Below are 25,044 nucleotides of genomic sequence, written 5' to 3'. Positions count from 1 at the left end.
ACATCCGGTGTAGAGAATAACGAGTTATCAACGACAAACTGGTAGACCTCAACTATGTGCGATAACCAATGACTCATGTTTCCGGAGCAAATACAAGATTCACTCGGATGTTCTGAGTCATTCAGTATCTGGAATAGGGACATCTCTGAGTTTATTAGCATTTCTGCGGCTAGCGAAGGAATTGTCTAGCAAGTGTCAAATGACTGTACCGGTTTTTTTGGATAATTTCACCGGGGTTCAGGCCATCATGGTCCGTACCGGGCCCCGCCACGTCTATTTGAAGGGATTGTGTCGACGAAGGGCGCGAGGATGACCAGACGCAAATTCCTAAAACGAGGACTTTTGGGGTTGAAAAGGAGAACATTAAAGCAAAAATAAACAACTTTGCGAAAAACATTGTACGTTATTGAAAAAATGCACATTATAAATTAATATTGTAATTAAGCATATTATAATGCAAATGAAGAAACTCAAATTTGATTTGTATTGATATATGAATCGAAAAATGAAATATTATTATGAAAATATTGATGGATAAGTATTATTTGAGGCTAGTGTTTTGTATGTGACAGATGATTGAATTAATTATTGTTACAATATTTCTCTTTAAATATTACAACTAATTTAAACCCAAATTAAAAATAAATTTTGAAATAATTGGAACTAATTAATTGCATTGATTTATATAATTAATCTACATTATTAGAAAACTACACTAACGGACATACATAAGAAACTATTACCACACGTTAACAGAAAAATATATAACGTATTATAACAAAATAGTAGAAAATCAAGGGGTAGTAGCGCCAGTGCAGCTGAGCGGATAGAAACAACAGTGAGTCAGTGACACTATAGACAACACTCAACATACAACTGAATCTAACAGCAGTTCACATGGCATGGCATTACGTGTGCGCTGCAATAACACTGTTCATAGTCTATCTTCGGAAATCGGAAGGATTTTATAAAATATTGCTACTATTTTAGAACATGTAAGCGTTCGCCAAAAAGCCGGTCATTTGACATAACATTAAAAACCGGGAGGACAGGAGGACAAACAATAAAAAGGAGGACATGTCCTCCTAAAGCCGGACGTCTGGTCACCATGGTGACACAGCCCAGCCGAATATCTATTCCGGGGCCCGCCAAAGCGAAAAAATGTGTTGAACGCTTTTTGGAGTATTTACAAAAATCTAAACTAATTGAACGTAAAAACGAAAAATTCTCTTATAGCTATAACATTCCCTAACTTTAACACGAGTTGGAGAAAAATTGAGCAATAATATTTGAGCAGCAGTATATTATTTCTATAAGCACCGTTAGTACCACAGTATGGTTGTCGTACGCCAGGACACATCGCGTAACAGGCTTCGCCGAAGTTGCAGGCAAAATTCCAAGTCTATAGCTGCATGTGTGAATAATGACAAATGATCGTACTCCGTTTGTTTACAAATTTAATTATTTTGAAATTTTACCATCACGGTCACCCATAAGACCAATGTAAAAGTGTTCGCTAACGCTCAGCCAAATTCCGTGGGATGATATGTACCTACATGTTGTCTATTAAAATGAAGCTTTGTATAAAATATCAAGTCTATGCGTCAGTTCGTTCTACTGATATCGCGTGGACAGACAAGAACGACATTTTTCGAACCCTTCTCGTGATACGCTTCCCTAACGCTCAGCCACATTCCGTGGGATGATATGTACCTAGATGTTGTCTATTAAAATGAAGCTTTGTATAAAATATCAAGTCTATGCGTCAGTTCGGTCTACTGATATCGCGTGGACAGACACGAACGACATTTTTCGAACCCTTCCCGTGATACGCTTCCCTAACGCTCAGCCAAATTCCGTGGGATATGTACCTACATGTTGTCTATTAAAATGAAGCTTTGTATAAAATATCAAGTCTATGCGTCAGTTCGTTCTACTGATATCGCGTGGACAGACAAGAACGACATTTTTCGAACCCTTCTCGTGATACGCTTCCCTAACGCTCAGCCACATTCCGTGGGATGATATGTACCTAGATGTTGTCTATTAAAATGAAGCTTTGTATAAAATATCAAGTCTATGCGTCAGTTCGGTCTACTGATATCGCGTGGACAGACAAGAACGACATTTTTCGAACCCTTCTCGTGATACGCTTCCCTAACGCTCAGCCAAATTCCGTGGGATATGTACCTAGATGTTGTCTATTAAAATGAAGCTTTGTATAAAATATCAAGTCTATGCGTCAGTTCGGTCTACTGATATCGCGTGGACAGACACGAACGACATTTTTCGAACCCTTCCCGTGATACGCTTCCCTAACGCTCAGCCAAATTCCGTGGGATATGTACCTACATGTTGTCTATTAAAATGAAGCTTTGTATAAAATATCAAGTCTATGCGTCAGTTCGTTCTACTGATATCGCGTGGACAGACAAGAACGACATTTTTCGAACCCTTCTCGTGATACGCTTCCCTAACGCTCAGCCACATTCCGTGGGATGATATGTACCTAGATGTTGTCTATTAAAATGAAGCTTTGTATAAAATATCAAGTCTATGCGTCAGTTCGGTCTACTGATATCGCGTGGACAGACAAGAACAACATTTTTCGAACTCTTCCCGTGATACGCTTCCCTAACGCTCAGCCAAATTCCGTGGGATGATATGTACCTACATGTTGTCTATTAAAATGAAGCTTTGTATAAAATATCAAGTCTATGCGTCAGTTCGGTCTACTGATATCGCGTAGACAGACAAGAACAACATTTTTCGAACTCTTCCCGTGATACGCTTCCCTAACGCTCAGCCAAATTCCGTGGGATGATATGTACCTACATGTTGTCTATTAAAATGAAGCTTTGTATAAAATATCAAGTCTATGCGTCAGTTCGGTCTACTGATATCGCGCGGACAGACAAGAACGACATTTTTCGAACCCTTCCCGTGATACGCTTCCCTAACGCTCAGCCAAATTCCGTGGGATGATATGTACCTACATGTTGTCTATTAAAATGAAGCTTTGTATAAAATATCAAGTCTATGCGTCAGTTCGGTCTACTGATATCGCGTGGACAGACAAGAACGACATTTTTCGAACCCTTCCCGTGATACGCTTCCCTAATGCTCAGCCAAATTCCGTGGGATGATATGTACCTACATGTTGTCTATTAAAATGAAGCTTTGTATAAAATATCAAGTCTATGCGTCAGTTCGTTCTACTGATATCGCGTGGACAGACAAGAACAACATTTTTCGAACCCTTCCCGTGATACGCTTCCCTAACGCTCAGCAAATTACGTTGTTCACAAAACAATACGTTATGACCTTGGATCACAAGCTTTGCACAACTGTGGCCCACATGAGACATGCCCGTATGTGACATTATGACCTTGAATGCAGTTGTCTGTGCGTTGCCTGATCAGCGCCGGTAGCTGTACATTTCAAGATAATGGAATCTATAGATATAGATACAGTGTGCGAGAATAAATCTATTCCTGGAGATAAGCCAGATTTGGTGATGGTTTTACTCGGTTGTAGAGTTTCGATTTCTGTTATTCGTAACGTAATCGATAGTTTTGTGCACGAATGACATAATATTTAACAGCTACATGATTACGCTTTAATTGAAAGTAAATTAATCCATTGAATGTACCAATACCAAGTCCGGTAAGCTACTTTAATCATAATAATGAAAAAAAATACTTTCACTCCCCCATAAAACAATCCGCATGTAAATGAATGAATAAGAATGATGAAAGATCTCTTTACTTTAACAGGCGAAGTTCGGCACCACAGAGAATGCCACCATAGTTTATGTCTTGTTATTCATTATATAGTCTATCTGTTGTTATCACTTTATAGTTTATGTCTTGTTATATCGTTATATTACATTTCCTTGTTATTTATTACATAGTCTAACTGATTTTATTACTTTAGCTTATGTCCCTGTTATCACATTATAGAATACATCCTTGTTATTTAATATAAAGTCTACAGATTGTGTTTTATAAAACTTATTTTAAGAGAGTGTGGAGCATACTCCTAGTGCATGGTCTAGAACAGGATGTTGGCTCGGTTATGGGCCAAAAATTGTTTAATGTTACCATTTAGTAGTCTGTTTTTGGTTGTATTGTATTGCTATATTTTATTTCCTTGTTATTTAGTACTATTTAACTTTATAAGCAAAAATGTTCTATAGCACGTTGTTGGTGTCTGATGTTGTGTGTAGAAATGTGTATGATTGTGTGTTTAATTTATGATTGTTATATAAGGTGATATTTGCATGTTGGTTGTGTTGTTTGAGTTTTGGCATATTTGTACAATTTTAAATTTCTAGTAGTAAATCTAAATACGATAAAAATAGCTAGCTGCCACGAAGATTAAATAGATATGGTATTTGTATATTCATATTGCCCTAACCCTCGCGCGCCGTTTTGGGTGCTTGGGTGTAGGAAACATTGTCAGATTTGTAAATTTTTTGAATAAAAGGTTTTTTACTTTGACTTTTGACTTTGACTTTGAGAGAAGGAGGTACGAGTATTCAGATTGTCTCAGAACTCAGTACACGTTTTCAGGTTATCCTTTAGGGTAGTTTTTATGTAATATTTAAATCAGCTGATTAGAGAAGCTAAAATTAGAGCAGCTGGTTGTAGTGATTCACTAGTAGTGCTGTCACATAATGACAGTTGACAATGTTTTGTACTCACCTTAAAAAAATAATTATTCTTTTTATTTATGAACTGATTTTCTTAAACCGTTGGATTTGTAATTACATCCTATAAATAAACCATGTTAACTGTAACTGTTTAATCACACGTCGTGTTTAATAACAATAATTTTTATTGCGTATAAACACAGACATATCACTACATTTTAACTCCACATACACATACAATTTGTACACTCACCCCAATTCTTATTCATTCCGATTTTTCCCTACTCTAGTCCCAATGTCAGTCAACCAATCATATGGTCTCCCAAACGTGAGTCATAAACCTGGCTATGCTGTAAGAATGCTTTTGAAATTAACGCGGCTTTGTGGCGATTTCAAATGCCTTGGGCATCGCAGCATTTTTAAATTGAATTGGACAGTTTGTTGACAAATTGAACTCCTGCCTGAGAAGGCAAGCGTTCATAACCTATACCGTTCTGTGTCAATAGGTATATATACGTTTAACGTTTTTAGGATCCACCGATTTTAAAACAAATCTTACAAAAATTAATATTTTTTATCTAATTAGCTCTTTAGGTCATACAGCTATGTACCAAATATCAACTTATTACACGCCATTCTCAAATTAAAACCTTTTAAGTGACAAAACAAATGGCGGCTGTTTGGAGAATCGAGTTTTTGAACATGATATAATATTTTTATTCGTCTTTGACCCAGGAATAATACCTGAAACACTTTGTAGAGAGTTTTGGGACACTCTGTACTGCATATCGCTTGTTCTGTCGAAATACTTATTTATTCCTTTCTTACTGAGAAATTAAATATCAGTGTAAAAACCATCTGTAACCCCCAAAACGAAAATTAAAACTACCTTTCTAAAACAATGAAATACTTCATACAACAATAAAATTGTATTTTTTAGTTCGTATTAATACAAAAGAACGTTTAAATGTAATCTATAAACCAGTTAAACGCGTACTAAATTAAATTTTAGCATTCTACTCTAAATCAAGAAACCGGTTGTTCGTTCAATCGAGTGAGAGTGGGCTGGTTCGAATCACCGCGTTTGCATTTCTTTTTTACGTTAGTATTATTAATAATTGATTATACTCGTTTCGTTCTTTTATGAAATACACATGCTACGCAGAAGCAAAATATAATGTAAAACACTTTGCCTTGAAAATTATTAATAATTCTTGCACACTATATTCAACAAAACAATTAAAATATTAAATTACTACGTAATATAACTAATTAATTATGATTTGTTTAAAGAATAAAATCGTTTCACAAGGAGCTGATTCTACGGAATGGCTACGAAGTTAATAAATTTATACAGAGCGTTACTGACTATCATATAGATGATTCCTTGTTTATACCCTTTATCTTATTTGGGGAAACGTTATCCTTCCCGTACAATTAGGGTAATTTGGTAGATATCCCTTAGACTATCTGAACTGTAAGAGAGAAATTATTTTTTTCTAATATTAACACAGTTTAAAACGCCAACTGTTTGCCAAATGGACTAGATTTCTTTAGTTATTTTTTTATTTTTGTCTTTTAAACAGATTAAATAAAGTAACTTTTCTTGGTTCACAAATCTAAACTTTTACGAAGATCCCGCGGATCGTTTTTACCAAGGCAAGGAAGATAACGATGTCCGACAATTTGACTAAAGTTGTACACCATGGACGGACGGAACTTTGACGTCAGTTAACTAACCAGAACACAATCAAACCGCGTGGTAGCTGAAGATAAACGGATCCGTTAGTTGCAGAACTGTTCACGATTACTGAACGACCCAGAAGTTAAGGTCACTAACTTATCTCCGCCAAGATTATTAAGTATCAGAGCTATTTGCCAAGGTCCAAAGAATATTAATTCAAAAATCTATTTGAATGTTCCAACTTGGTAGACGTGTTTAAAATAGCTAAGACGATGAAACAGCTGATGATGTGCCAATAAGGCTTTTAAAGGCAAAAATCATTAATTGATCAAACGTTCCACCAACTTTACAAATTGAAGCGATAGGTTGAAATAAAATAGTTCGGATTTAAAACGATAACTGCATTCTTAACTTATCCATGGACGATTTTGATCAGACGCAACGAACGCAGGTACATACGTTTATTTAGGCTGGCACATTCTTAAAAGCACAGTTCAAGTTTAAAAGTTCTTTATCCAGCTAACATTAGGCATCATGAACATGTAAAATGGACTCTCAAGACTGTTGGGAAAGTAGTTAAGATGAAGTTTGTGCTTCTCTTTAATAGTGCCATTATATACAAGCAGATATCAGTTTACACTGTTTCAGACTAACTCAAGCAAGACATTCACAAACAAAATTAGCAAATAACAACTAAGAATTAAAAATGTATGAAATTATGTAACAGTAAATAACACATAACGTAGCTATGGTAGGGAGGGTTAATCCAAAAATGCTATTGCTAAAACATTATTAATTGACTTTAGGGCAGAGTAGTGTTGAGTAACTCTTGGAATTTGGCAAATTCCAACGTCCAAGAAGAGTAAGTTACGTTACAACGAAAAATAACGATAATATTTAACACGTGATAAAACCCATCGTTGTCACGTAAAATCCCAACCCATCCGGTAGTCTTTGGATACCAATTAGGCCTACCTCGACTCCCAAGGACTCCGGCGGACATTCCTGCAGAATCACCGGCAATCACTCGCAAGGTCAGTCGAAGAAGGCCTACTACCACCGCCACTCCCTCCGACACTGACCGGAGTGAAAGTGTTATACCGCGCGTTAACATAACCGTAATAATCTCGAGTGTTGCCTATCCGTCCGAATCCAATATTCCATCACGCTCCGTTTAACCCCGGCGATCTCGCTTTCGGATCCACCCGCGATCTGCATTGTTCTTGTGAGATTTGCGAGATATTCAGTCCGTTCCGATGTGCCTGCTTCGCTCCACGCTTCGTTTCGCCGAATTGAGAGACGTAACCGTGCAGATTGAATACCACAATGGGTGGCCTACAGAGGCTTCTATAGGGAAACGGTTCTGGCGGAACAAAGAAGCCACTGAAAATATGATACCCTTACATTTTTACCTCCAAATGCGCACTTTTTTATTAAGTTGATCAGAAAGTGAGTCTCTACAAAAAGAAAGTAAAATAGTATTCCGCAAGTACTGTATCACTCTCTACTAGATATGGTTACTGTATCCCTTGCCAGAATCAAACGTTCGATTCTTGTGAATGTTGAAAAATTTCTGATTTCTTGCTATTTTTCAGTATTTAAGCTTTTGGAGGTAGTACCACCACATCCAAACCAAATTTTTAACTTAGAATCACAGCGTCAAATAAGCCTATGGGCCTTTAAGAACTCAGAGCACAAGACCAAAGTTTAAAATATCTTTATGTAGTCAATTCATTTTTAACTGATTATTAACGGACTGGTGTTAGATCATTTATCGGTCAGAAATCGGTACTGACAAGGAAATTTTTTTAATATTTCGTCAAATCTTATTCATTCGGTCTTTAAAAATGAAATACGTTTTTATATCGTTGCAAGGGAGTTACGTATATCTGGCTCTGTTATGTACTAAAAACCATAAAATAATAGTTTTCAAAATGATGCCTCCTTTCTATTTTACGTGTCAAACTTCATATTTTCAGCTAATTGTTTGCTCGTAAGGTTTTTGCCGTAACCCTTAAAGTAGGCTCCATGAATTTAATCAATTTTAATCAGAACGGATGCTTAACATTACTTTTGGGATTTCACTCTTGATGAAGACGCTGATAGCGGTTCTCGAAACGTCGTGTGCTACTTTTTCAAACACCCAACAATGACAAATTAATAGTAATTTAACTGATTAGCGCTAATAACGAATATTTGTATTGACACTTACAAGTAAACGGGGGTTATGTTTTTAATTTAGAATTTCATGCACTATACGTGCCCATATCTCTCATAGTGTAATGAGTGCAACACTTGGTAACTGGCGTCTATTAATTAAGCCGAATTGAGAGAATTGCCTATTGTTAACAAGAGAAATACTATAATTAAATAGTAATTATTCAATTAATGACCACTTGAAACAAGAGAGCTGTTATTCGGCGCACTTTGAACTGATTATCAGTCATCTAAGGTCAGGTACTGAATACTTTTTGCTTTCTTCAAAAAACTTGCATATTTCCTAAAAGAACATTAGAGTTTACGACATTTAATTTATTTAACTTAAACTTGCCGGTGTAACTTTTAAAAAGTAAACAAGCTACTTCTTTCATCGAAAGAAAATCACCAAGGCACACAACTGAATTTATAAACTGTCAGCTATTTTATGTTACAGAATCTTTCTGTTCCTCTAATAGGCTACATAAAGACCGTATACCCTACTAGAATTCTAATCGCCGACAACAACTTGTCAGTTAGTTTTCTACTACAAAGTGCCTTTCAAAAAAAGTTCACAGACTCAATACGCACTTTCACTTGGCGACATTTGAACAAAGTGGTGAAAACAGGTGATTTTGGTTTAATGATTGGAGAGCGATTGAGCGGGGCAATTAAGTGTTCCCAGTTTGGCAGCATTGCCGCGATCATATGACAAGCACGATCCGGCTGTCAAGTGATAATGTCGCGGATATTTGTTACGGTCTGTGTTACAACTAGAGCAATCTTAGGAATGCTCGTGTCTGGAATGTAACACGTATACTAATGGTTGCCAATTAATGATGTAGGGATTCTAAACCAACTTAAGCCATGATTATTAAAGATATAAAAGATATTTAGTTTATAATTATTCAGTTTCACACCCTGAATTAATGTAAATTACCATACACAACGTAATATTTGAAAATATAAAGAGTATTCAAATCAGACAATATTACTATCCCAAAATATTATGTGAATCGTATTTCTTTGTCATGGACCACTGAAACTTTACGTCACTTAGAATCGGTCACTTAGTTACTTATCGCCACTAGAACACGTCAATACAATACTAAAAAAATAATAAATCGTACGCTTGTTTTCAAAACTGTCACATTATATTCTGCTTGAATAATAATAATAAAAAAGCAAGTAATAATTTCAATTAAACCCTATTTTAAAAATTAAACAAAGAATTAAAAAAAAGAAATTTGTTTTCTTCAATTGAAATTGTATTTGTATTTTTTTCTGCACTTACCCTAATCTAGCTATTAATTTGAATAATTGATTTTAATTTGTAGCATAACGTTTGATATGTAAATAAAATATTTAAAAAAAAACATAATTTCGTTATTTTTTAGACACATTAATAAAAATTAATTAGTTAACTTTCTAGTATCCAGCGTTAAATAAGAAGAGTATTTAAATCAATTTCTGTTGTTACTATAAAAATGTACGCAAACCAACTAGTATATTCTAAACTTCATCTGTTCGAATAGAATACTATACAATACGTAAAAATTACGTTTTCAACAATAAGAAAAATTCTGCAGTCATGTTAAAATGGAATAATACCTATTTAAAAAATGTTATACTTAAGTGAACATGAAGGGGTTGATTACTTAATCGTTCAAATAATGGTATTAAAGCAAAAACTTAAATTAAAACTTATACATTTTAAATTTAGTTAACTTATAAATTTAATTAATTCTGTTTGTAAATTAAAAACATCATGGATATGAAATTTAGCCAACAATAAAATTCATTATAATACTTTCTTTGCTAATAATTACTTCCCACAACAAACATTTTAAATTAAAGTAGATAAATAAAAATCGTGATTATATGAAATATTTATAAATACAAGATAATTTAATTTACAAAAATTAACCAAAAAAATAAGATATTTTACTAATTATTAAATTATTAAACTGTATAGTAATTTTGTATTAGCTTTTTAAAATTTTCGCTCACTGAAAGGAAACATTTACGTGGAATCACATAACCTAAAAAGTTGTAAACAAACCGACAAACCCTTCTCGGTAACCAGTGCTACACCACCGACCACTAAACACAACAGAACAGAACTGACAGACAGTCGGTCGCGGTAATAGTTCGAACAGCTGACCGAGGGCTAGTGGTGCGACCTGGTGGGGAGTATCGACAACAGTAGCAGCACCGGCCAGCTAAACGGAGAAAGTTGTCCTACTACAATCACTTTCAGTGCACGCCGGCATTATTTGAATTATTTACTTCAGCTCTATTTATGGTAACGCAACCTAAAAGTTATAGCTTTTATAAAATAATATATAGCCACTTCAATACACAGTACCTGTATTTATTAGATCAAGTTAAAGATATTAATAACTTGTATTTTATAACATTATCAAGCTATCCTCCATGGATAAATAACGTGAAAGAAATAACTCACTACCTTTTTAGGGTTATTTATAGAGTTACTGAAACACCTAAAGTAAAATGGCTTTATCTTTACTCACGTAATTTCGATTTTAAACTGTTTTTCCTATATTTAAACAATGCTGATGTATTTGTGAGAACTGTCGTAAAAAGACGCAAGAGAGGGGTTTTAAAATATATCACAATAAGTTATTCCATGATATATCTTTCTCTGTGTTCATAATAAACTTCTTTCCTTATCATAATTATAGGTTTTGGAATTAAAAGTCATCAATCAAAATTGAAACTCATCATAAACAAAACTAGGTTAAATGTAATTACCAAACCTTAAAAAGACCTAAAGATGTTTTTAAAGACACCGTATCCTATACTCGGACTGTGCTGGGCCTAGTCCGCCAGGTCTGTTGCAGTGGGCAGGTACCCATTTGATTGCTTGCATTTTGACAGAGTATATAAAAGGCTGGGCCGGGCTGGGCTGGTCCGGTTGCAGTGGGCGCAATGCTTTAGGGATAATTCCATGTCGAATGTGAATTACTACACATATATGAAGAGTACAGATAATGAATCCTTAATAAATGTATTATTCGTAATAAATCGAAAATAACAGGATTCCGAACGAACTATTCAACCAATTTTAAAAGAAAAAATTCCAAAATTCGTAAAAAATACTGCCCATAAATTGACTACCTGTAAAATTTTCATTTTCAAATTTAAATAGAAACTTTGTAAAGTAATTTTGTTATTATAAATAAAATATATTTCTGCTTCTAATAATTAAATTCTATGATCATCTAGTTTACAAATGAGTGGTCAAAATTAAAATCTTTTGAAAATTAAAAGAAAAATTGATTTGCTTCATTTTGGTGCTAATCCATGGTGGCTCACTGCCCAGCAAAGGAACACTTCTGGCTGGTTTACACCTTCCAGTTGAAGCTACCACTGTGCACAGCAAAAACCGATGTGTCACTTAAATCTGGGCAACCTTATCAATGTCCAGGAGCGGCACATCATTAACCGCAAATGTTGAGATTCTGTGGTTCAAGGGTAGGTAATTCGATAGGTCTGGTCTACTGTGGGTGATGACTGTTGGAGTTGGTGGGGTTTGTTCCCTAACCTCAGAGGTCCTTGCTAGCCTCAACAAGGGTGTGCCACCCCCCCCCCTGTCTGCTTTGACTAGAGAGGCTGGTTCAGAGCTGGCCTCCCTTTCTTCCGGGGCGACATGACTTTGAGATTAGTGCCCTAATTCTTCCTCATGGATTTCGATAGGAGGCGGCCCCTACCCCCTAACCTTACCCATCCTGAATATCCAGTCACTCCGGAAGCAGCGCTAAGGTTCTTATATGACTAAGTGCAATTGATACGCTTCTTGTCTTAAGAGAACAAAAAAAACCCAAAAAAATTTTGGCTCAATTAGAAACTAATCCCGGCACGTTTACCCTTAACATCCGAAATGAAGGAGGGGAAGTGCTATATTTTTGTTGGTTGCTCTGCAAGGAAACATTTCCGATGCCGCAGTGACTTGCAAGGGTGACGGGCACAATTGTAAATGGGTGAGCGTGCGTAACAAAGCAAGCACAGTAGTATACATTACCTCACAAAGAATGGGGGGGGGGGGGGCATCAATGCATTACCTGCAACAAAACATGTCCATCAGGATCCATCTTAGAGATTACATTTCATTACTAGTAGTGTTCAATGCATTTACAAATTTGTTAAATTATTAACGTTTTTATTCATAAAGCCCTGTACAGGAACAATAATGAGGTGTGCATCAAAAGAATGGTTAAACCTTAAGAAGTATTACATATTCATTGTTATTTCGTAAGGTCTTCAAGCCAAATTACTATGAAAATGTAACACGCATCTGATTTACCGTTTTGCTAATGGTCCTATCAGTTATTGAAAAATGTTTTTAATACTGAAAAAACATAAATTTACAAAAACAGCTCAATGACTTTAAGCCGCAACTCTTAAATAATATTTTTCAAAACTATTTAGCTAAAAGTAAGTGAGATTATTTTTTGCACTGTACAAGTGGTTCCATATATTTTACTTACTGTAAGTTATAAAACTCAAGGTCGTTTCTCCACTTGTACAAGCGGGGTGTTGCATTTTACTTATGGTAAACAACTCAAGCTCGTTTCTTCGCTGTACAAGCCGTTATCTACATTCTCTTTATGTTAAAAACTCAAGGTCATTTCTCCATAGTTCAATCTGTTCTTTCCATTACTTTTCTAAGAAAAAAACACAAGGTCATTTCTCTACTGTACAAGTGGTTTTTGCATTCTACTTATGGTGTAAAACTCAAACTCGGTTTCTTCTCCATTGTACAAGCCGTTCTCTATTACATATTCTTATGTTTAAAATCCTAAGGTCGTTTCTCCATTGTACAAGCAGGTTCTTTCCGTTACATTTCTGAGACAAAACCTAAGCTCGTTTCTCCACTGTTAGTACAATCGGTTCTTTTCATTTTACTTATGGTTCAAAACTCAAGGTCGTTTCTTCACTGTACAAGCGGGTTTTACATTTTACTTATGGTTCAAACTCAAGGTCGTTTCTCCATTGGGCAATCAGTTCCTTCCATTACATTTCTGAGACAAAACTTAAGCTCGTTTCGTCGCAGTACAAGCGGTTCTTTATATTTTACTTTTGGCACAAGACTCACGCCTTTTCTCTATTGTAGAAAAATAGTTCTTTGTATTTTAGTTATGGTACAAGTCTTAAGATCGTTTCTCCATTGTACAATCGGCTCTTCCCAACACATTTCTGGGACAAAACTCGATGTCGGAACACACGTTTATGTCGTTTTATAATGCAATCTGCTCTTAAGTAATTATACACTTCACTTAATACACAGTTCGCCATTCGCAATATAAATAATGCTATAGATTGATATTAGTTATTTAGAACATGTGTTCAGCGTAATGTAGTATTATGTGCAAGACAATAATTGTGAATGTTTTGATGTTATTTTATTAGAATCATCCTGTATATATGACGAGTACACTGCGAAGAACTGCAATGTATCTTCTCCCTGTGCTAAATAAGAAAATATTGTTGTTTTTTAGTATCCTTTTAATGTGTTAAATTATCTTTTAGATTCCACTGATGTTAAGAAGTGTTATTTTTACTTTATTTTTGTATATTTTATTCTATGCGTGTGCAAAAATAGTTAGTTATGCCGACAGATTATATCACCGGGTCGATTATGCATAGACGGTGGGGGAGCGCACGGCTGGTCTAATCGTAACCCTAGCTCATATAAATTCTTGAAATATTGTTTCAATCTTTCCTCCTCCAGAAAACCAAATATTTTCTAAAAACTATTTTAATACGTGACATTGCAGTTTACTATGCATTAATTAATACAGATTAGTACAGACCCAAAAAACCTCTCCTCTAAAAGCAATGAAAATGTTAATGCTTGTAAACAAACATGTAATTGGGATCGAAATATAATCAACAGGGATCACTTGTTTTGATTAAAATCAGTACTAGCATAAAATTGCAAAAGATTATTTAAAAAACAGCTCTTATGGTTTTGGACAACTTTTTACCAGTTAAATTGTTTAAATGTAGTTAAATTAGAACTATATTTCATTTATTGTCGTCGTCATTTTGTCTGACATAATCCCATTAACAAGTAACGCCCTTAAAGCCTCAGCGTAGGCTAGAGGTAAGACTGTATCTTTCTGTTTCGTTGTCATGATTTCGTTTCTCGAGGTCAAGTATAATTTCCTCAATAGATATGGACAAAACGGTCGAATACAAATAAATAAACTGTAAAAACATTCATAATCCGGCTTCTTTCCTCCTAAGAAAAAAGGCAATAGTAATGAAAAGTGAGGTTAGAAGTGTAATAAAAATTGTATTGGTTCTGTAAAACATGTCCATATATCTACACAGTCTCTCTACAATCACCCTTTTAATTCACCATCTGCTGTTAGAGCAAACCTTTACCTTCATAAGAATACAACCACAAACTGCCAAATCTGGTAACTTATTTCAAACCAATTTTGTACTCAATGTGGTTGGCTGGGAATATGAAATTTGTGAATTAAATTGAGAATTGGAAATAAGGTATGCGCTGTTAAACCTACCTATGTATCTTTTATTTTGCTACTATGTATATAATGACTAAATAAGTAAGTAATTATTGTTTCGTTTTTTTACTAAGTAAAAGCTAAAATTTAAAGTATCCTAATTTATACAATAATAGTATTTATTGTAATACTGAATAGTTTTTGTTTCTTAGGTGAGTACTTAAGTATAAATAGTTGAAAAAATATATTTAAAAACAAAATATACTTGAAACTTAACTGCATTTAAACAATTTAACCTGTGAGAAGTTATCTAAAACCATAAGAGCTGTTTCTGAAGAAACATTATGTAATTTTATGCATTGATTTTAATCGAAACAAGTTGGTTATAGTTCGATCTCAGTTACATGTTTGTATACAAGCATTAACACTTGCATTGCATTTAAAGGAAGGGTTGTTTGGGTTTGTACTAATCTGTTTAGTAATTAATGCACTGCAAACTGCAATATTGCAAATTAAAATAATCGGTTTTTAGAAAATATTTTGTTTCTTTACTCGATGAAGAACTAAAGAAACAATATTTCAAGAATTTAAAAAAGCTAGGAGTACGATTAGACCAAACGTGCACGCCCCCACGTGCATAATCGAGGCATTTTGAGTGTTGTGTAGCAGTATAGTTTCATAACAAAGCCGTTTTTAATGCGGAAGATCAATTCCCATTTTAATGAATACGCCCAGACTTTGTGTTACCCTTGGTGGTACGGGTTCAACGACAAAGAAACAGGGAAGTGTTGAGGAACAAGTTTGAGTGTTACTTGCGTCACGGTTTGAGTAACGCAATGGAACCTGCCTCACCGCATCCCATCCCAGTAACTCGCTAGACGAGGGCAAGTAAATTACCTCAACTCGTTCCTCAAGGTCAACGGCTTCATTAGTGCAGCTCACTCTATCTCTCGGGGATCTTCTGTACTGCTTGGGAACTTCCTCGGTCCTTGAAATAGTGATCGAAACCCCCTTTGATGGATTGGGGACGCTGCCCTTAGTACCCCCTGGAGTAAGCACCCCCAGGACTCTGACGTCATGGACATGGTCAAGGCGCTGAATTAGTACCCCTCGATTTTAATATTTTCCCACTTAAGACTAATACATTACTGTTCTAATAGAGCGATATTTAACACCAATGTTACAATAGCCGGTTTTCGGATATTTTTAGTCGTTAATGTTACAAAAATCAAACACTGCGCGTTTTGAGTATTAGGGTATTCCTAAATGTTTCGTCCACACACTAGGATAAAAAGAGGTTAGATTTTACGAGGTAAGCAACTCTGTTTCCTTTTTGTAATAAGATGTATCTGAATTAAATATAACAATTATTTTTATTAATTAAGTCAATTATATTTTATTTTCAATTACCAAAAATTATATCTCTCTATCTCACATTTTGATTTTCGTTGTTTAATTGTGATTAATTTATCTTTTATAAGGGTATTTAAAATATTAATTACTATCTGTAAAGATAGTATAACTAATAAAAGTAGTTAATTGGCACGATAATGTTTAACTGCATACATTTTTTCAATAAAGAAAAGCGTAAAAAATATTAAAAAATGTTAAATACATAATGGATATGAAAAATATAAAAAATGGATATGAAAGCAATACTTCTGATAGCTTGCAAACAATTTTAAAACATAAATATATACTTGTTAAAAGGAACATGTAGGATGTAAACTATTTTGATTTAACTAAGCAAGGTCCAGCCTGTAAGGTATCCTATTGCCTAAAATATCCGATATATTTTCTAATAACCTTTCTAAGCATATACAAATAAATTCTTTATTACTTTCAATATTATGAGTATTAGATTCCAAAGGCTAATAAAACTAAAATTGTAGTTATTATGTTACTTTAGATTAGATGCGTTAGAGTAGAGAGATAACAGCATTTGGTGTTCATGGTGTTGCTGTCATTGAGATAAAAATTAGTGACAAGTAATTTGGAGCTGTTGTTTTGAAGATTTGATTCACATTAAATCTCCTCTGCTGTTTCAAATTTATCTCACGAGCGAGGAGGTGCTAAATCAGACGCACAGATTAATTTATAATGGATTATTTTCGAGGCCAACATTTTAATTTGATTGTAAACTTCACTTGGCAATTACTAAAATATAAATTAGCCACAATTGAAATAAAATATATCAATGTCTTAATTTTGGTAAATGTTTTGCCTATATGCGATGGCATATATAGGATTTACGTTTATGGAAGGGGGCTAAACTTTCAAATAAAGGCGAGGAGTGGGCTAGTCCGACCTCAAATTTGTATACCAGTATTCGGTAAATATACAAACAGCGTGTCTGAAAATGTAGAGTAATCTTTCAAAACGTGTGAAAATGCATTTTATTATACAAGTCTTATCCATTGTACCATAATATATCCTATCTACTACGTTAAGATGGATAAGGTGAACTAACTTGAATGTTTACTTTCCCCAATTGGCTGAGCGGCAGCGAAGCCTATCACTCGAGGGGCTGGAATAATTAATTTATGTCAGACCGCACGATATCTCGAAAACCAAGTGACCCAGAAATTTTGCATGAAACCTCTTTTCTATATGGGCAACATCGAGTTCGATGATGGTGCATGGGATTTCCCTGAGCGCTGGTTAACCTTTTTTAATCTGGTTAACCGTGATGGCAACAAGAAAGAATCGTATAATACATGCAAACTGAGTACAACCATATTCAATTTTAATACGTGACATAATAATACATGAAGCTATAGATTTGAAACTGTGCATGCAACCTCAGTGAGACCTGTTACGCTATAAGTTGTGTGTAGCGTACTCCTGTCTTGTATTTTATGAAGGAATTTCTCTCTGGGACTTCTCCGAATTTGATTTCAGCCTTAATTTAAATCTCTTAAATTAAAACATATAACGTATACTGACCAACCGGGCAATGGCTAGTCCCAGGGTTAAATGTACATCTATTTTTATTTTTACAGATTACTACATTTTTTTACTATATTTTTTACTATGTTTTTATGGGGAAAAGAAAGGAGTTTCTTACCAAACTATTAAATTTCCGAGTCTAGATTAAGACTATGTTTATGTATTTTACACACGAGTCTGTCTCATCACTGAAACGAAAACAGGTTCTTCACGATTTTAGAGTACGGTGGAAGTGATTATTGAAAATATATCACTCCTAAATCAATAATTAATTACGTGTTTCTCAAAACTAGAAATTCGTGAAATTTAATTAGTTGAAGTATACCCTTGTTAAGGTATTTCATTATGTTTCTCAGGCGGTGGCCTGCCCACTTTAGAAAATGCCGCTGGTCCTGTCATGACCATATTACATGAATGTAGATAATACCTAATATGATCAGGAATAATTGAGTACCTAATTTCAATATTGCAGGAATAGAAAAGTGATTAGGGCGGTTTACAAAAGTCGTTGTGTGTTAATTTTGTAGAGCCCGTAACAATACTTGCAACCTAGAGAAGCAATAGCGCTTTCCAAAACCGTGTCCTCAAAACGAACTTGCAATGAGTTCGTGGAAGAAATATGACGTCAGAGTTCCAAAGTCCTTGTAGGGAATACCGATGGCGTCGAGCTAGAAGGTTGTAAGTTAGAGATAGCGCAGGTTCAAATTCAGTCTGAGACCGTTGCAATTTTTATTAGTACTGTCCACTTAGTAAAAATCGACTTTCCCCTTTATTTTGTTTGATATGATCCACTACTAACCTAATTTCCGCGTTATTTTGTTTGATATGATCCACTACTAAACCATCTTTCCGCTTTATTTTGTTTTATATGATCCACTACACTAAACCGACTTTTCCCTTTATTTAGTTTGATATGATCCACTACTAAAACCGACTTTCCCCCTTTATTTTGTTTGGTATGATCCATTGCTGAACCAATTTTCCCCTTTATTTTGTTTGATACGATCCACTACACTAAACCGACTTTCTCCTTTATTTTGTTTGATATGATCCACTAATAAACCGACTTTCCCCTTTATTTTGTTTGATATGATCCACTACTAAACCGACTTTTCCCTTTATTTTGTTTGATATGATATGATCCACAACTAAAACAATTTTTTCCTTTATTTTGTTTGATATGATCCACTACTAAAAACCGACTTTCCCCTTTATTTTGTTTGATATGATATGATCCACAACTAAAGCAACTTTTTTTCTTTGTTTTGTTTGATACGATCAACTACTAAAACCGACTTTCCCCTTTATTTTGTTTGATATGATCCACTACTAAAACCTACTTTCCCTTTTATTTTGTTTGATATGATCCAATACTAAAACCGACTTTTTCCCCTTTATTTTGTTTGATATGATCCATTGCTGAACCGACTTTCCCCTTTATTTTGTTTGATATGATCCATTGCTGAACCGACTTTCCCCTTTATTTTGTTTGATATGATCCATTGCTGAAACCGACTTTTCCCTCTTATTTTGTTTGATACGATCCACTACACTAAACCGACTTTCCCCTTTATTTTGTTTGATATAATCCACTATTAAACCGACTTTCCCCTTTATTTTGTTTGATATGATATGATCCACTACTAAACCGACTTTCCCCTTTACTTGTGGCCCGCGAGGACGCATAAATTAATGCTAGAAAAGGGGATCGGACCCCGGTTTTTATTTAAAAGAATGTAAACAGATTTTATATTTGGTAGGTTGGGAGTTTAGAACCACTTCACCTTTTTTGAATTCCGAATATATGTTTATCACCAGATTTTATCAAACTCGATACTATTTTTAACAGAAATAACTCTGGCGGCAAAGCGCGAAAAGGAACTTTCAAACCAATTAAAACTGGCGTCTAACAACGAAAACCTTTTCAGAAAATCGCTCGCTCACTTTCGTGCAAACTTTCACGTCGCGGGGGCGTGTGCCCGGTCCACACGCCTTTCCTTGCCTTCACCAGCTCGATCGTAATCGGCCGCTATCTTGCTGTCATTCGACCAGCGGGTATCTCGGAGATCGCGATTCCTTCCTTGCCGGTAGGTAGGAAATAAATATCACAGAGCAGTTTTGTGACTGCCTACCCCACTACCAGAGCCATAGATAACCGGTAATTAGAAAGTAATTCCCCTTCAGAACCAATTTTGCTCAATCACCCTTGACTTGTAAAGTTTTGAATTTAAAGCCAGCCATACTAAAAGTAATCTTGTTTTTTTTGTTCCATAAGAACACTATTGTAAATCCTAAACCATTTTACTGCCAATTTGATCGTACAATTTTTCAAGATCTCTCATTTAAGGAGTGTTATGCCTACGCCTCCATTTGTAGTTTTTATAATATCGTTTTGTTGGTTATAAATAGACTCACAATTTGTTAAAAATTAAAAAGCTTTAATTCTAAAACTAAATTTAATTTAAGTACTCATAAACCATTTGGATGAGTAGCCTATCGTTAGTTAGAATTAGAAAGTAATTCCCCATCAAAACCATTTTTGCTCAATCACCCATGAATTTTAAAGTTTTGAATTCAAAACCAGTCATACTGAAAGTAATCTTGGTATTTTTCCGTAAGAACAATTGTGACTCCTAAACGATTTCACTGCCAATTTGATAGTACAATTTTGCAAGATCTCTCATTTAAGGGATATTATTTCTATGCCTCCATTTTCTAGTTTATATGATTTCGTTGCTGGTTATTAATAGAGTCAAAATTTGTTAAAATTAAAAGGTTTTAACATGAAAACCCCATTTAATTTAAGTACTCATAAGCCATTTGGATGTGTAGCCTAACGGGCATTCGAAATGGGTTAGGGATCTTCTTAACTCCTGCGACCAAAAGTAAGAGAACAATGGTTTAAACTTTTACCTCCTTTAACTTCTGAATATACGAGAAACCCAAAGTCATTCCATTTACAATCAGGTATTAATTTTGAAATAACTTATGTGAAAGAATCACAGGAGGAAGAACCTGAATGTAGAAGAACACGTACTTTACTATTGCAATTTATTTCAACATGAAATAAGAATTTACTTACTCATGGTCTTTGTAGATAACTACTACTCCAATTATCTTGGAAAAAAATTATGGTTGCCTGTAAAGTCGGTTTTACGGGCGAAGATTTTACGTGACAACGTCTTTTTCTCGGTAGAATATTTATTGATATGAATATTATTAAATTGCACAATAGGAACAAGGAATTGAATGAAAATAAGAATTGCACAAATTTTAACTATAGAAATATATTTTGTTTACTAAAACATTGTACATAATTTGAAATTAATTAAAATTTGTTATTGTAAATGGTAAAGTTGAATAAAACATTTACTAAAATTGGAATTTGAAATTCTTGCTAAACACAGTTAAATTCTAACTCCGCGCGTGGTGATTGGTCGGTTTAGTTCGTTTGTTTGGTCGCACTGTTATGACAGGTTAGAGGTTATAATTTGTTATTTTAAATGTTTGACTAGCAATACGCGCTGTTTCTTCTCAATCGACTGAATTACGATTGATTGCAGAGTGATTTAAACTAATAATTTACTTAACACTATCAACATTTGTCAATAGTATGACATAACCTATAAACTCAGTTTCTCAACTTTTGTGTCAATCTAACAATTAATCAATCAATCATAGTTTACGATAATGAAATATCAGTGTACAATTATTTACCTTTATTGTTGTAGTTGTTGTAAATGACGAATCTAAGCACTCCACATTTTCACGAATAAACATAGTTATCTGCTTTATCCCGTGCGGCGGACCCACAGTTATCTGCTTTATCCCGTGCGGATCCCGTGCGGCGGACCCACTGGACGGGCATCGTAACGTTACCGGGCGTTACACTTTTTCATGAGTGACTCCGAGCCGCAACCTAATTTAAGACGTTGTCACGTCAAAAGGTAATTGACAAATGATCACTCACTTTGATCATTCATTCTTAGAGGCACGCAACTTTTTAGGAATTGACAGCGGTGTTTTATTGCTGACTGTTAAAAGTTTGAACAAATCTTGCCTAATATACTAAAATGATGTACTGACGGTCTCGAAAGTTCAGTTAGCACCGTGTTTGGCGTTATCATCCCGTGTTGGGGATGATAAGTTTAATGATGAGTTTAATAAGTTTAAACTTTTGTTGTTTATGATGGATGGTATGATAGATCGGTTGGTTGTACTATCCTTTCACTTTTTTAGGTTGAAATTCTGGAATGCGAAATTGATACAGCAAATTAATAATTTGCATCCAATCATTGTTACCGTGTCTCCACCCATAGGCTATTCCATAAAAGATAGTATACTTAAACGACCGTGACTTCATGCTTCTTTACATTTCAACTCAATTTCGACCCATGGTAGAATTCTATCCTTTGTAATACGCGTGGTAGGTACAAGCCATTACACCAAAAGGTAAAACCCCAACGAAACAATTGGCATTTGAAGACTTTAAGGACTTTCTTAGAACTGGTTGGAAATGCCTCCCTCCCTCTTGTTGGAGGTTCTTGCCGGAAGACCGTAGATTCCTACACTAGTATTAGATCCTAATCATCGGCAGTTCTCCAGCCGATGATGATGATGATGATGATGATGACACCCGACTGACCGATAGTACGCGCGCACCAGACCGCGGCCGTGAAAAAACGCCATAATTGGCTATCACTCTCAAGGTCACTATCGCCATACCGCCCGCCCCATCGATCCCCAGCTATGCCATCCTCTGTTGGAGGGAGAAAGTCGGGAGATATCTGGAGCACTCGTGTTCACTTCTCTATGGGCATTAACCACAAGTGGATCGCAGTGTTGGGTTTGACAAGCGCTAAAATGAACAGGGGCAGGAAAGAACGTCGTCCTTTGTCGCGTTGAAAAGCAGGACGAAGTGGAGAGCTTTATTGATCGTGATTGTAGACTCGGCTCGAGACGCCGGAAGGGGTTCATCGTTACTGGCGGCAAATTATTCCTTTTTTGAGAAACCGTACTTTGATGTGAACTCTAAGCAAATTATTCTTCTTGAAAATGATTTTGCTACATTTTTTCTAATGACATCAACGTAACTGTACATAAAACACGATTCCATCTAATTAACGTTTTTGTCAATACGTAAAGGAATTAAATCCTAAAATGTGCTAATGTTGTCTAAATTTCAGATCTTTTCACTTTGCTTATTGAAGTGGCAACTTCTTATGGCGGGCTATGGATGTACGTTTTGCACGGGGAACAAACTCTCATTTCGCGTCACAGAACGTCACGCATGTTTATGTTTTCCACAGCTTTCAAAGTAGGATGGCAGCTTTACAGAAACGTAAAAAAACCTATATATAAACTGTGATCTGAACTAACATGATATTTAAAGCATTTTTACTGTAACTACCAGCAGTCAACCACTAGGCAATGAGAATCGTGTCCGTATTCAGCTGTAATGGAGCGTATAATATATTATTATTACTATTGAGATTCATAAGTAGTAAATATTTGTTTATTTCCTTTTCAGGTAATAACTGTAATGGCGGAAAACGAAGACAATTATTCTAATTCATCCACAAAACCAAATATAAAAAAGCGGTGGCGAAAGCTCTGAAAATAGCGAAGCAGAATTTGTAATTTACAAAAGCAGAAAACAGAAGTGAGTGTAAATGAAAATACGACTGATGAAGTGAAGCAAGCAAGGCAAAACGAATTGGATAAATTACGTTCAAAAGAACTTTCAAGGCAACGCTCGCAAAAATATAGAGACAATAAAAGAGCAGATCGTTTGAACAAAGTTGATATTCCTCAAGCAAGGCAAAAAGAATTTGCTAAATTACATAAAATGAGATATTTAGAAAGGTAAAAAAAAGTAGAACAGAATAAAATTAATTGTTCATTGTAATATTTGAAATGTAAAACATATTACAAATTTATGTATAAAATTAATACAAAATATAAAAATTTAGTGTCTCATATTATTTTAAAATATAAAAATTGCCATTTAATAATAATTAGCATACGTACTTTTTCAAGATATATATTCACAGTTCGTTGTACAGTATAAGAAATAGTTACTCTGTCTGTCAGTCCTGGGAATGCCTTACTATTTTCCATTTAGTTATTAAAAAAAAAAAAACACTATTCTTACTTTCCATATTAATCTCAACCCTACCCCATTAAGGCCGATTGTGACATAGGCAATTCTATTGCGGTATAGTCATGGATATGGAACTGTCAAGGAGGAAGCACGCTTCTGCAAGCACACACGTGCTCACCCACAGTCAATATGTGCTTACCAGCTGACGGGCGCAGCGTGCGTCATCTAAAATGGCGGCATTACAAAAAAATCCCAAGGCAAACCGTGTCAGCAAGTTACTTTGACATTAGTGTTATTCTTCTTGCGTAATGTAAATGTTAATTTTCAAAAGCCAGTTTATTTATGACGAGAGAGCAACACAACACCTATTTCTATGGAAATATGCATGTATAACCTGCGTTTCAGACAAACGACCAAAGTTAGGAACTTCACTACATCAAATATTGTTCAGTTTGTTTAAATTTCCTGGGTCAAATCAAATGAATCACCTTGCATGAAGAATCACCTTGCATCCAAATGGTGGTTGAGTGGTAGAAGTTTTCTTGGTAAATCTAGTACTGTTCGGTAACATGAAAGAAGCGCTAGCGTACTAACTCTTGTAATTCATTTTAATATTTTAGTAATGTTCTAAATTTTACTGAGTAAATTTCAATTTTTGTATCATTAGCGTTTCCACTAGATAGCGCCTAATCATAACACTTAAAACTGCAACCGACTTTGGCATAGGATCCAAATCTACATTCATAAATTGTTCAATAATAAAAAAAAATACATAAACAAATAAAAAAGAAAGCATATTAATAATGTATCGAACTATTAGTATCGCATTTTGTCATAAGAATTGTTAAGTATCTCTCTATGGAAATTCTTGATTGAATAGTTCGTTATATTTGTATAAAGAGGATTAAGGATATACTGTAACAAAGACAAATTGGCTTTTTTCTTTCCCAAAATCCTTCAA

The 25,044-nt window shown here is 34.8% G+C and overlaps 1 protein-coding gene across 1 annotated transcript in view; it reads right to left on the bottom strand.

Annotated features, from left to right (window-relative positions):
• LOC124368291 (cerebellar degeneration-related protein 2-like) overlaps positions 1-10,685 on the bottom strand; it is a 60,185-nt gene extending 49,500 nt beyond the window's left edge. Inside the window, 1 exon segment of the mRNA XM_046825564.1 lies at positions 10,605-10,685. The gene's annotated coding sequence lies outside the window, so the exon portion shown is untranslated.
• Positions 10,686-25,044: the final 14,359 nt, after the last annotated feature.

Source organism: Homalodisca vitripennis, chromosome 8, assembly GCF_021130785.1.
Source record: "Homalodisca vitripennis isolate AUS2020 chromosome 8, UT_GWSS_2.1, whole genome shotgun sequence".
NCBI classification, from domain to species: Eukaryota; Metazoa; Arthropoda; class Insecta; order Hemiptera; family Cicadellidae; genus Homalodisca; species Homalodisca vitripennis.
The sequence above is the reverse complement of the archived record's forward strand: the minus strand, read 5'-3'. Positions and strand labels throughout refer to the sequence as shown.